The following is a 13,845-nucleotide window of genomic DNA, read 5'->3' as shown; positions in this document are numbered from 1 at the left end:
CGATTTAGTCCGTTACGTACCCCTGCACGACGTGTCATGCCTGTCCTCAAACTAATACGACGTAAAGACAATCAGTGGCGACGCGTACCAGTATAAAAAAGGCCTGTGACCAAGTCGGGTATCAGTGTTTTTTTTGGTGCTCCTGAAGACTCAAAGATGTCACCCTCCAGAAAACCCCAAGGAAAGAAAAGGAAAGGACTGCCACCACGTTTAGTCAAACATGGGGACATGTTATCTGTCCTGTCCAAAGCTTCTCCACCCCTACGAAAAAAACTCATTCAAACAGCCTCCAAAGAGGTCATCGATACCGTGTGCGAATGTTGTTTGAACGTTTTGAAAGGCACGATCCCTTTGTCCAAACACCAGAAACAATGCTTAGGCAAACATCGTCACGTTCTTCGCCAAATGGTTCAAAAGAAAATTCCCATTCGTCAAAAAAAGAAGATGTTAGTGCAATGTGGAGGTATTTTACCTCTCTTGTTAGGCCCCATACTGAAAGGAGTCTTGGGAACCATGTTGGGAGGACTGGTGGGAGCAAGATAAAAAGGCCTCGGAAGTTCCAAGGTCTCAGAATCGACCCCTGACAACCCCATGGAAGGACGAAAACTAGCTTTAGTACCTTACAAACGATGGATGGAATACCATCGGTGGCAAGAACAACACACCCCGCATTTACCTCCCAATCCCCATTTGAGCGAGATGTCCCAGTTACAACACGAATTGCAGTCCTTGATGGATCGCCAAGATTTGTCCGAAACAGAAAAATCGCAAAAGTACGGTCAACTCTTGCAACGACTGCAACTCTTTCACCAGAAAGCTTTAGACGAAACAGCTCTACCCACTCTGAAAGATTTTAAGAACTTGATGAAAAGTACAGCACCATCACCAGTACCAGTACCAGTACCACCAGTACCCGTGACCAAGACAGAAAAAGGAGAAGAAGAGGAAGGGTTTCAAACTCCACCAGAAAAAGTACGCAAGTTAACAACACCACCTACCTCCAGAATTGGATGGATTAAAAAGATGATGGCCACCCCTTCTTCCTCACAAGAGAAAAAGAAAGTGAAGACAGAAGTGAAGACAGAAGTGAAACAAGAACCGATATCCCCCGCTCAGACATCCTTCTCCTCTTCGACACCTATTGCTGGCCGCACACGCAAAGCATTGCAATCCAAGAAAATACCCCAAGAGAAAAAGAGTAGCCTCCTCCAAGAGTGGGTGTCTTATTAACACACCAACCAACACACCAAAAATGGAAAAAGTCTTAGCCAGCATTTACTACGATCCCTCCCATCCTGCAGGTTACGCAGGAGTTCAAAAATTGTATCGTGCTGCCAAAACGCGACTGAAAAGTCTCCGTTTACCTCAAGTGCAACGATGGTTACAAGAACAAGCTACCTACACTTTACACAGACCCATTCGACGCAAGTTTGCCAGAAGTCGCACCCGAGTGGAAGGCATCGATCATTAATGGCAAGCCGATTTAGCCGATGTCTCTCATTTGGCCAGCTACAATCGTGGCTACAAATATTTGTTTTGTGTCATCGACGTCTTTTCCAAATTTGCCTGGGTCGTGCCCTTGAGTTCCAAATCGAGCAGCGAGTTAGTGCGAGCCCTGCAACGGGTGTTGAAACAAAGCGGTCGTCACCCTCTTCGATGGCAAACGGACAAAGGCACCGAATTTCTGAACCAAGCTTTCCAAAAAGAATTAAAGAAACGTGACATTCATTTTTTTACCACCGAGAATCCCGAAACCAAAGCCAGCATCGTGGAACGTTTTCAACGCACTTTGAAAGAACGCATGTGGAAATATTTTACGCATCACCACACTCTGAAGTACATCGACATCTTACCGCACCTGGTGCAAGCGTACAACCAATCTTACCATCGAAGCATCGGACGTGCCCCGCAAGACGTGACTCCCGACAACGAAGTGTTGGTGTTTGAGCGCCTGTTTGGTACGTCCCCGACGAGGGCTGTCCCCGAGAAAAGTGGAATGTTGGCCGTAGGAGATTGGGTGCGCATTGGCAAAACCAAACGCACTTTCGACAAAGGTTACTTACCTAACTGGACGACCGAATTGTTTCGCGTCACTGGACGAGTGCATGGCCGTCATCCTGCCGTCTATAAATTGGAAGACATGAACGGAGAAGTGCTCAAAGGAACGTTTTATTTGCCCGAGTTACAATGTGTCACCAAAAAAGAAGACGACGTGTACGACATCGAAAGCATTCTCGAACGCAGAACCCGTAAAGTGGGCAAACGACGTGTCAAAGAAGTCAAAGTACGTTGGAAAGGATATCCACCCAGTTTCGATTCTTGGATCGACGCTTCGCAAGTCATCGACTATAAAAAGAAGTGACCATCATGCCCTTTCACACAGCAGACGCAGCTACGTCGACCACTCCTCCTTCACCTAGTTCTTCTGTGCAAGATTTACAAAAACAACCCTTGTGGGTGTGGTGTGGAGAACGTGTACCTAAAACGCAAATCGTCTTTTTCTGCCAAATCTTCGTGGTGTATTGTGTCATCGGGGCAGCCATCGCCAATTTGAGTTTGCAACAAGGAGACAAACAATTGTGGACCATTTTATTGAGCAGTTGCATCGGTTACCTGCTTCCCAATCCCTCCCTGAAATTCACCTCGAACGGGAACCCCGGGAACCTTGTGTCCAGTGCCAGTGCCAGTCACCACTTCAACCACAACCAGAACCCCATTTTAGACGGAGACACGCCTCTGACGTCCAGTAATATCCCCTCGGACAGCCACAGAACTCTGGAATTATGAGTCACCAAAACCAATTTTACTTAACCTTACCCAGTGACAGTTCCATGGAGGTGTTTCCCCACAACACGTTGTGCTGTTACACGGCCAAATTACCTCAAGCCATCCCCTTAGATCACGAAGCCCATTGGGAAGTGGCTTTAGTAGAAATGATTCACCCGACCCAAGTCCTCAATGTCTTTCCCAATCAAAATAAATTTGATGTGGAAGTTCATGACGAGTGAGTGCAATAGTGGATGGATAGCAATGTCAAATATGACAAGAAAACCCGTACACAAAATCAAAAGTACACCACCTATCACTTGTTCATTCCTCCAGGCTATTATTTTAGTGGTCAACATTTGGTCAGCACCATAACCTCCAGGTTTAATGTTGTGTTTCTGAAAGCTTTGGAGCATGTCAACAAAAGTGTCACCTTGGAGTACCACAAAACAGCTCGTCGCTTCTTGATGAAATTTGAACGGAGTAAAATCATGTCCATTTTATTTTGTCCTGAATTGTTTGACATGTTGGGAGGAGACATGGACATGAGAAAGACCATGATCAAGAAAAACGAATTACCCATCGTTTACGACAACGAGTCTTTTAGCAAGTTATTTCGTGCCCCGGTAGAACTGAACCAAGGACTGAATTTGATGTTTGTGTACTCCGATGTGGTGGAGTATAACGTGGTGGGACACACCTCCGTACCGTTACTGCGTGTCACTCCTTTCAAAGTAGATTCTGCCACGGGCGCTGACGAGGAAGGTGGAAACACTTACCACGTCCACCGCGAATTTGTACATCCTCACTATTTGCCTGTCAGTAAGTCGTATTTGGACACGGTCAACATTGCTATAAAAGGAGATCTGGGACAAAATATTCCATTCACCAAAGGAAAAGTCACGGTGAAACTCCATTTTCGAAAACGGTTCTCTCACGACTCGTAAGTAAGTCATGTATCCAGTGTACCGAGGGGTTGCTCGACAGCGAGGATATGTTAAAATCGGCCTTTCGTTCGGTGGCCCCGGTGTTGAAACCGATGGTGACACGCGGATTGCACGCCTTGAAAGATGCGGCACTGACGCAGGGCAAAGAATTTCTCCAAAATGTCATCATCGACAAAGAAAACCCTAAAGAAGCCTTCATGAGGGCAGGCAAAAATGTCTTGCTGCAAACGGGCAAAGACATTTTAGGCCAACGAGAAACACCTATAAATGCCCTGCACGCTACCGAGTCAGGCATTCAGCAAGGACAAGGCAGAAAGAGACGACGAAGAAAACACCCTTTCACCAGACTTCAAGCGAGAAAGGCCAAGAAAAGAAGAACCGTTCGAGACTTAGACGTTTTCGATTATTGAGAAAAGAGACAAAAAAATGATGCACCGAGAATCTTGCGCTTGTTCCAAGACGGAACTGGACCTGTTTGCCATGCCCCCCACGATGATGACGATGCAAGAATCCCAGTGGGTGGAATTTCACCCCGTCTCCTCACTGACCGATTCCGCTCCCATCGAGTTTGAAATCAAAGGACAGCCCGAAGATTACATCGATCTGAATAGCAGTTACTTGTACCTGAAAGTCAAAATTCTAGATAAGACTGGAGGTCCTATAGACGATGAAGCAGTAGCTCCCGTCAACAATTTCATGCATTCCTTGTTCAGTGGAGTGGACTTGTACTTGAATAACAAACTGGTCAGTAGCAGCATGGATACTTACCCTTATCGTGCCTACCTGGAAAATCTCTTGACGTACGGAATAGATGCCAAGAACACTCATCTCAATGCCTGTGTGGTATGGGAAGCTGACGAACCTACCAAGTTTGAAATATTGGAAACTGATGAAAAGAAAGACAACAATGATGGATTTGTAGAACGAAGAAAGAGAATCACGGGAGCCGACACAAGTTTAGAACTGATGGATCGTTTGCATTTGGACATGTGGTTGCAAGAAAAGTATTTGCTGAACGGGGTGGATGTCCGTCTGAGACTGAATCGTAGCAGTGCCTCTTTCCATTTGATGGCTGATAGTGACGGTTACAAAACCAAAATCCTAGAAGCCAGACTCTACGTACGCCGTGTGGAAGTGTTACCTAAAGTGGGAAACGACATCAGTCAGACGTTGAGCAGAACGACCGCCAAGTATCCCATACGACGCGTGGAAGTGAAAACCTTCACCATTCCCAAGGGACAGCGATCCATGATCGAAGATCATCTGTTCCAAGGACAGTTACCCAAACGTTTGATCGTTGGTATCATCGAGAATACAGCCTTCAACGGAGGTGCCGAAAAAAATCCTTTCTACTTTCAACACTTTGGCGTGTCCAAAATCGAAGTCAGTCGCGATGGCAAGACCTTGTGTACCCGACCTTTCGAACCTGACTTTACCAAGAAGAATTACTTGAGATCGTACTTGTCCCTGTACGAAGCCACCGGACAGTTAGGAACCAATACCAGTCACGGTATTACGTACGAGGATTATGCAGGAGGCTACGCTTTGTGGGCTTTCGATTTCACTCCAGACCAAGGCAGCGACGAGGGACATTTCCACCCTATAAAATCCGGCCAGATTCGTGTGGAAATTCAGTTTAAAGACCGAGACCCTGATGAAACGGTGAACGTCATCCTGTATGCAGAATTCGATAATACCATAGAAACCAACAGTTTGAGAGAAGTCATCCTAGATTACTAGAAACCATGGAAGACTGTTATCCCTCTTTACCTAGTGGAGAAACTTTTAGTGTTGCATTGTTGTTAAAAAATGTTAGAGTTGTTGTTGTTTAGTGTTAAGTGATTTTTGAATAAAAAATGTTGTGGTTTGAAAAAATTGTTTGATGCTATATTGTTGGATTATTGTTAAAAATGTTAGAGTTGTTGTTTAGTGTTAAGTGATTTTTGAATAAAAAATGTTGTGCTTTGAAAAAAATGCCTTTGTCTTTTGTTTAGCTATAAGAATGTTGGATTGATGCTCTTTCATTTCTTACTATCCCTCTCATGACACTCACTAAACGTTGCGACTCAAAAACCGTGTGGGGGATGTTTTCCTTCACGTCCGCTCTTTGACTTTAAGAACCGGGTTGTTTCCAGTCTAACCATCCATTGTCGACTCATCCTCCTAAGAAGATGTGCTCCAAACTAGCTAAACTCAACGAAGCCTACGTGAATTTGCATAGGGTCAGACACAGTCTGATACCGAAGCCAGAAGAAATAGAGAATGTGAGAATGTTAAAAATCACTGAAGACCTGATAGAAGAGCTCTTCAGAGAAGAGATGAACAGGGAAAAAGAAGAATGGACAGAGAAGTACAGACTTCAGAGACAGCAGCAACAGCAGCAACAACAACAACAACAACAGCAGCAGCAACCTGAAGCTGACAGAGGCTTTGTCGATTGTCGTATCGACACCAAAGAGTTCTTTTCTTTCCGAAGAAGCAGACCTATCGCCAGAAAGTCTATCCTCAGAGGACATCGCATTCTTAGAAACTAAAAAAAGAATGCCATAGCAAACAAAAAAACAGCCTTTTTCAGGGCTACCCCAATACTCTAGAAAAGAAATAACGATCGATTTGCCAATGTGTGCAGGTAGAGTAGTGTGAAAATAAACACTAACTCTTTTTTAAAAAATGTGAGGGTATGTGTTTGTGTGTTAGTAAGTGCTTAAGTAAGTTGGTATGAATAGTAGATTAAAATCATGTTTTTTTGGTGTTTGAGGTGTATATTTGGAGTTAGATTGGATTGCTTTGCGTATGTGGATAGTCTAATGAAGTGATTTATAAAAAATTTTAAAATAGTGATGGGTAGCATAAAAAAAGTGAGTGAGTGTTTCTTTTAGGTCCGCGCGTTGTTGTTTTTGGTCATGATGTAGGTAACATCAATTTTATGTTTTTTAGGGGGATGTTTTCCTTCACGTCCGCGCTTTCACTATAAATTGAAACTCGCTGGGCAGTCTAGCTACCCTTGTTGATTGATCAACACCAAAAATGAACACGAGACTGTCTAAACTGTTGGAACTTCATGTGCATCTGGAATATGCCAGGCGCCTGTTGAATGAACTGGCCGCGGAAGCCATTGTGGAGGAGGGAAGGATAAGAGAGGAGGAGGAAAGAAGAAAAAAAGAAGAGGAGGAGAGAAGATATAAAGAAGAAGAAGAAGAGGAAAGAAGATACAAAGAGGAGGAGAGAAGAAACAAAGAAGAGGAGGAGGAGAAGGAAAAGAAGAGAAGAAGAATAAATTTCAGAATCCCAGAGAGCGAAAATTGGGATTCTTAATCGACATATCCTGCCTCTGCTCTCTCCCCCAAAAAAGTAAAAAGTAACTGGGGGATAAGATGTGTATGTGGCGCCAGGCCTGGAAGGTGCCACCATTAACCAGGTGTCCATGAAGTTCCAAAAAAACAGCCCTTTTCAGGGCTACCCAATACTCTAGAAAAGAAATAACCATCAATTTGCCAATGTGTAGGTAGAGTAGTGTGAATATAAACACTAACTCTTTTCTAAGATAGTGTGAGGGTATGTGTTTGTGTGTTGGTGCTTGTAAGAGCTAAGGTATGTTTGTGTGAATAGTAGATTATGGGTTTCTTTATTGTTTTTTAGCGTATGTGGAGAGTATAGTTTGGGTTTTGTAACCGCTCACGTACGATTGTGTGGATAGTAGATTATGGATTTTGTTTATTGTTTCTTAGCGTATGTGGAGAGTATAGTTTGGGTTTTGTAACCGCTCACGTACGATTGTGTGGATAGTAGATTATGGATTTGTTTATTGTTTCTTAGCGTATGTGTTTGTGTGTTTGTGTTTGTGTGTTTGTGTTTGTACCCGCTCACGTACGATTGTGTGGATAGTAGATTATGGATTTGTTTATCGTTTCTTAGCGTATGTGTTTGTGTGTTTGTGTTTGTGTGTTTGTGTTTGTACCCGCTCACGTACGATTGTGTGGATAGTAGATTATGGATTTGTTTATCGTTTCTTAGCGTATGTGTTTGTGTGTTTGTGTTTGTGTGTTTGTGTTTGTACCCGCTCACGTAAGATTGTGTGGATAGTAGATTATGGATTTGTTTATTGTTTCTTAGCGTATGTGTTTGTGTATTTGTGTTTGTGTGTTTGTGTTTGTGTGTTTGTGTTTGTGAGTTTGTGTTTGTACCCGCTCACGTATATTGTGTGGATAGTAGATTATGGATTTGTTTATTGTTTCTTAGCGTATGTGTTTGTGTATTTGTGTTTGTGTGTTTGTGTTTGTGTTTGTACCCGCTCATTGAGTCATCCACCCTTGTGTCTTCCATGATGTTTAGGACGGACATGCTCATGTATGTCAGGTCCAAGTGGACTGTTGTTGATAGGACAGATACTAGTCAATGGATGAGGAGAGTTTACATAGAAAGACAAGGATGTCTCAAGAGGGTACTTGTGTATGGACCGGTAGTTAGAAGGAGTTTAAGAAGAAGAAGAAGAAGATGTGACAGATGCCATCTATGTTAATATTAATATTAACATAAACCCAAAGGCCCTTTTCAGGGCCAGCCATATTTCTCGAAAAGAGATAGCCTTTCCATTGCCTACCCCTTTTCTAAATTTAAATTTAAATTTAAATTTAAAAGAAACTTTTTTTAAAAAAACAAAAAAAAAACAAAAAAAAAAAAAATCCCATATTCAATTCCCCTTGTCCCTAGACAAACCCAAACTCTATTCCCATGTTAATTTCCCTTGTCCCTAGACAGACCCAAACTCTATGTTAAATTCCCATTGTCCCTAGAGTGACCCACGATTTTTCTCCATGTTAAATTTCCATTGTCCCTAGAGTGTCCCAGGGGTCTTTTTAATGCTAAGTCCCATTGTCCCTAGGGTATCCCACTTAACTACTTATATCAGTTGTTTTAGTAAAGTTCGTTCATGGACAGAAGACTCTATCTTACCTTTCAGCCATAGATGTTATAAACGATAAAATTAAAATAAAAAACGTAAAAAAACGCATTTTTTTCTTGACAAATAAAAAACGAAAGAAAAAAAAAAACGTTCCAGTAGTTTTTAGGCAACACAAAAATCAATATTTTACTTATTTACACGCTACATACCAGTTTTAAAGTTTCAGTGATACAAATATGAAAAAATGTCAAAAGTTTTAAACCGTAGTCCAGCTAACATTGAAATTTTTTCACTCAATGTTGTTATCACCATCTGACTGATCTGACCACTCTGTGGTTTCCTCCATATAATTTATATTGTCCAGCTTTTCCTTTAGGCGAAGATTTGCATGCACAAACACTACATCTCGCACTCTCTTGCACTGCATACGGTTTCGCTTTTTCGTGTGAATGAAATCATATAAAAAACGCAACAAATTAAAAAACGTAAACCAAACGCGCTTTTCGAGATAAAATAAAAAACGAAAAAAACGTTTTTATCATCTAAGCTTTCAGCGTCTCCGTTACCTCTCGCATCGCAATTTTCCCAAGAGCGGAGTTTTGCGTAAAATGTCATAAAGGGGTAAATACCCTATACATTTTTTAATTTTTTACTTTGCTTTCGTGTTATATATTATATTCAAATGTCGAACAATGATTAAATTAACCTTGTGCCTGATATATAAAATTTGAAAATCACGTTTAGAGACAGTCACATACATCGACGTATATAAGTCTTTCCTCGTGTAAAAATAGTGCCTGTCGACACGTAACATGGTCACGTAATAAATCAAACTGGTAATCTAAGGTGCAAACGGTGCAAGTGGATGTTTACGTTCTGTAATGCTAAAAGAGAATCTACCACTGTAGTCGATAGGATAAAATAGTTTAAATACATAGCAATTTATTCTCCGGGCATTAAATCAATTTTTATACGCAGTTTTAGAGCACTAGATAAGCGTGTAAATTTCTCATGTAATGAGATCGTGGTGGTACTCTCAAAGTGTTATCGATTGGAATAAAATGATAGAAGGATGAGCCCTCTATCTGTTTATCTATATGGTGAACACGAAATAATCCCAGTTTCACCTTTAATGAAGGTTTATTGTGAATGAAAGAAATTTTATACCTGTAAGACATATATATTGTGGAATGTTCTCTCTCTCTCTCTCATTAGATTTGAGTCAAGGGTATATTGATTATTTGATCTACGGGATCATTTTCAAACTCATCTCGTTACTGCAGAGAGAGAGAGAGAGAGAGAGAGAGAGAACATATTCATTTCGAAATAATTTACATTAAAAGACATGATGTCAGAATATTACCAAAAATCTTTCGAAACGTGCAGTAAAGATAATAGTTTTTAAATGATCCCGTTCATCAAAATAATCTATATGCCATTGACTCACATCTAATGTATGTTTGTATATATGTATCTATGCACGAATGCAAGCAAACATGTATGTATGTATGTATGTATGTATGTATGTATGTATGCATGTATGTAAGTATGTATGTATATATGTATGTATGCATGCATGGATGCATGTATGCATGTATGTATATATGTGTATTTTGTTCACTAAGTGCATTGTCTCCAAACTACTTTCCTCTAGGTCAGGAATAACTAAACTTCGTATCAGCATGAGGATGTGGGCCGACCCACCTAAAAAGTGGCGACGGCTTTGGGTGGGTGGGTGTGGGCCATCAAAGCCTCATTTTGCAAAACAGGGTCTTTTAATAAATGCTATTTTTAGCCAAACAATTTTGACTCATTAATTATCATAATGCCAATCTGAGGCTTGTTTAATATCCAGGAAGTGGAGTCGACCTTGAGAGGGACTCCCCTGCCCCAATCAAGGCCACATTGTAGGAATGTTGATTTTACCTGTGGTAATGATGATTTATTAATCCGAGGAATTGGAAATGACTGCGACCAGGTTGATAAATATCTCCTGAATGAATTTCTTGGGTAATTGATATTGATTTTTTAAATTGTCGGTGAACCCACCCAAAGGCGAATCGCTAAGTTATAAACGAAATTTTATAACGGAAGTTTAGAGATTCAGAGGCCTGCCCAGGCTGAAATTCAATTCGTTAATTTGTAATCAAGCACACACACACACACACACACAGAGTGAAACCCGGGTGATATACAATGAACACCCTTTTGGGGGTTCGGAAGGGGCCCAGGCAAGTGAATTTTGTTAAAATTTACATGTTTTCAATTACCCATTCAAAGATATTTCATCATTTTTCAATGCATCGGAGGCTCCCCCCTCACTTCTAAAATTTTTATTAAAAAGCCGAAAATATGTGTGTGAGTGTGATTAGGACTTTTAACGGAACTTTAACAATCTTTCAATCATATCTCTACGATGTCTGCAGTGTGACAGTTTATAGTGATGTCCAGCAATGGGGCATCATGCCGCAGACATGTAGCATGATGTCCCACCCATTCACATTATCCTGACATCAGGCCGATCAGTCCTAACACTAACCTCTTAATGCTGAGCGCCAAGCGAGGAAGCTGTTAGTACCATTCTTGAATGTCTTTGATACTACTCGACCGGGGATCGAACGCACTACATCCCGCATCCGAGGCAGACGCTCTAACCACTAGGCTACCGGCGAGAAAATCTGTCAGTCACACTCTATAAGATTATGTTATTCACAACTGTATATAAGGTGCTCTTTTCTGACAATTTGATACTGTGATACAGTTATATTTGCATAACGTACTGCAACAACTTACTTACCTTTGTGCTATTTATATCAGTAGTATTGTCACAGATAATCGCAGAGGATGCCAAAACATCCGTACTTACAGATCAAAGATTAGTTTACACGCATTTAGATAATAATAAACTGCGAATTTATTAAGCATCTGAGCATTGAATCATTGCTGTTCTATTATCGTAACTGGCATTAATTTTTGCCGAGAGTGAGAAATCACGTGTGTTATTATTAGCGATCAATTATTCGCAGATGTTTTTTAGCGTAGCCAGACAAGTGACCACGCCAATATCTACATTGTATGTCGAATTGAAAATCCGAAAATTGGCTATAGCTGAAAATTACGATACTGGTATACTGACATCTTTTATGTTACCTGACTTAGTGATCTGTAACTAAGTTATTGTTGGTATAATAATAATAATAATGGGTGATTCTGCGCTTACAATGAATCTCATACAACTCAATTAGCTCGACAACAACGAGATGCAATTAAGAAATTTATTCCAATACTTTATTCTGTCAAAGAGCACTACAACAACGCTGGGAAGCTCAAGTGGAATTTACAGAGGGTACAGAACGGTTAATCAGGCAAGTCACATAAGCTACAAAATATCTTCTTCCGACACTGCAACAAACGACTAAATCGATTGGAAAAACAGCAGAAAAAACACAAAAGCCCCCCCCCCCAAGTATTCTCCGAGAACTTAGAGAGCAGAAATAGCTACTGATCAACCACAATTTGCAGCAAGAAATAGAGTATCGATCATACCCGTGATGTAAGGGATCTAGTTTCACCAGAACAAGAACCTGTTAAAAAATTCCACTAAATTTACCAGAGAACCTCGTAAAAAGACTTTGAAAAACCCTATAGCGGTTGCTGCAGCAGGATATCCAGCTCGTCGTGACATATTATATACACAGCGCCGATGTTTCTAAAACAACCTGGACTCGTTTCATGTTTCGAAAGTACCATGATATAGATCAAATCAGTGGTGAATATAAGGATAAACTTGAATAATTTGAGAAACAGGTCAAAAATGCTAGAAAAGCGCAATTAAATGGAGATATTTTATCGCCAGAAAAATCACCATTCAGACCACCTCGTATTGAGAAAGAATTATCAACTGGAAGTGGCCTGACCAATCGCGATCGACGTCGTAAAATTCAAACTTCGCCGGTGATTCACGATACACTCTGTCCAATTAATATCCACGCTGATGTTGATAGACTAGTTTTCTGACTGGTGGAAGACGAACCGGCAAAATTTCCCAAGAAGATATCAATGAAGCAGCTGATATTTGTCAGCATTTATTTACCGGTGGCGTCATGGAAAGTAGTGTCTATCAGGCACTGATCGATAAAATTACCGACGATTACTATGGGATAGCCGATATACAAAAAATATAACCGCAAATGTAATAGCTGGTAGTGGTCTGGCTCGTCGTCGTTTTTTATATTATTCAGTGTTTTCAAGATCTTTGAAGACAGTAATGAATATAATTAAAATGTTCAAATGTGTATCTGATTCCATATTTGACATGGATGCACCAGTACTCAAGGATGAGTCTGTGCGCAATTATCAGTATTATTCTTACGAAGCACGACAACCAAACCAACGTGGACGAATCGATCTACAAGTCCAAGATATGTCCACGTATATTATACCCGCTATGGCATTCAATGAAGTTCAGGGTAGACTCTTGAGAGATAACAATAATTCTTACGCTGCGGGTGGCAAATGTGGATTCGTTAATAGAGGTATCATGGTGTTATTTAAAAGTGTCTTGTCTGATTGATACGAGACATATCGAGGTATGTCTCTATAACGTCGATGTCGCTACGATGATACTCGGTCTTGTAACATATTAATATGATTATTCAAGGTCTGCTGGTAAATGATTTTCTCGAAGGATATTACTGACCATCCTAATCGTGTTAATCGAACAAAGACGATGTCAAATTGATGCTTAAGGTAGATTTAGTTGTGTGATTCCGCTGTCACATATCTTCGGATTCTGCAGACATTTTAGGAAAGTTACCTTTGGGGCCAAACAAACGGTTGAGTCAGTTCGAAAGTCCACTGACAACGAAGCAATCTGGCGAGATAATGCTGAAGCTCAGGTAAAGTAATATTAACAAAATTTGCGTTGTGAATGCCAACATTAACTGCATCAGTATCAGAAGAAGCGCGGATGTTGTCGTTCTTGGATAGTGGTCATTAGTCAACGTTGTCGTGACTGACAATGACCATAGACTTCGTTGGAAGCAAAGCAAATTCATTTGCATGGCATATAAGATCTCAGCTGCGAATTTTAGCACCAGGACACATTTTGTGCGTTTCAAAGTAACACAAGCTTAGAAAATCAAGACAGTAACCTAATGGCGTTTGACAGATCAGCAGTCTCTGCGATTTCATTGAAAATAAACGGACATCAAGAACCATCCGAAGACA

Source organism: Sinohyriopsis cumingii, chromosome 18 (assembly GCF_028554795.1).
Source record: "Sinohyriopsis cumingii isolate HCF-2022 chromosome 18, ASM2855479v2, whole genome shotgun sequence".
Taxonomy (NCBI): Eukaryota; Metazoa; Mollusca; class Bivalvia; order Unionida; family Unionidae; genus Sinohyriopsis; species Sinohyriopsis cumingii.
This window is presented reverse-complemented; position numbering follows the sequence as displayed.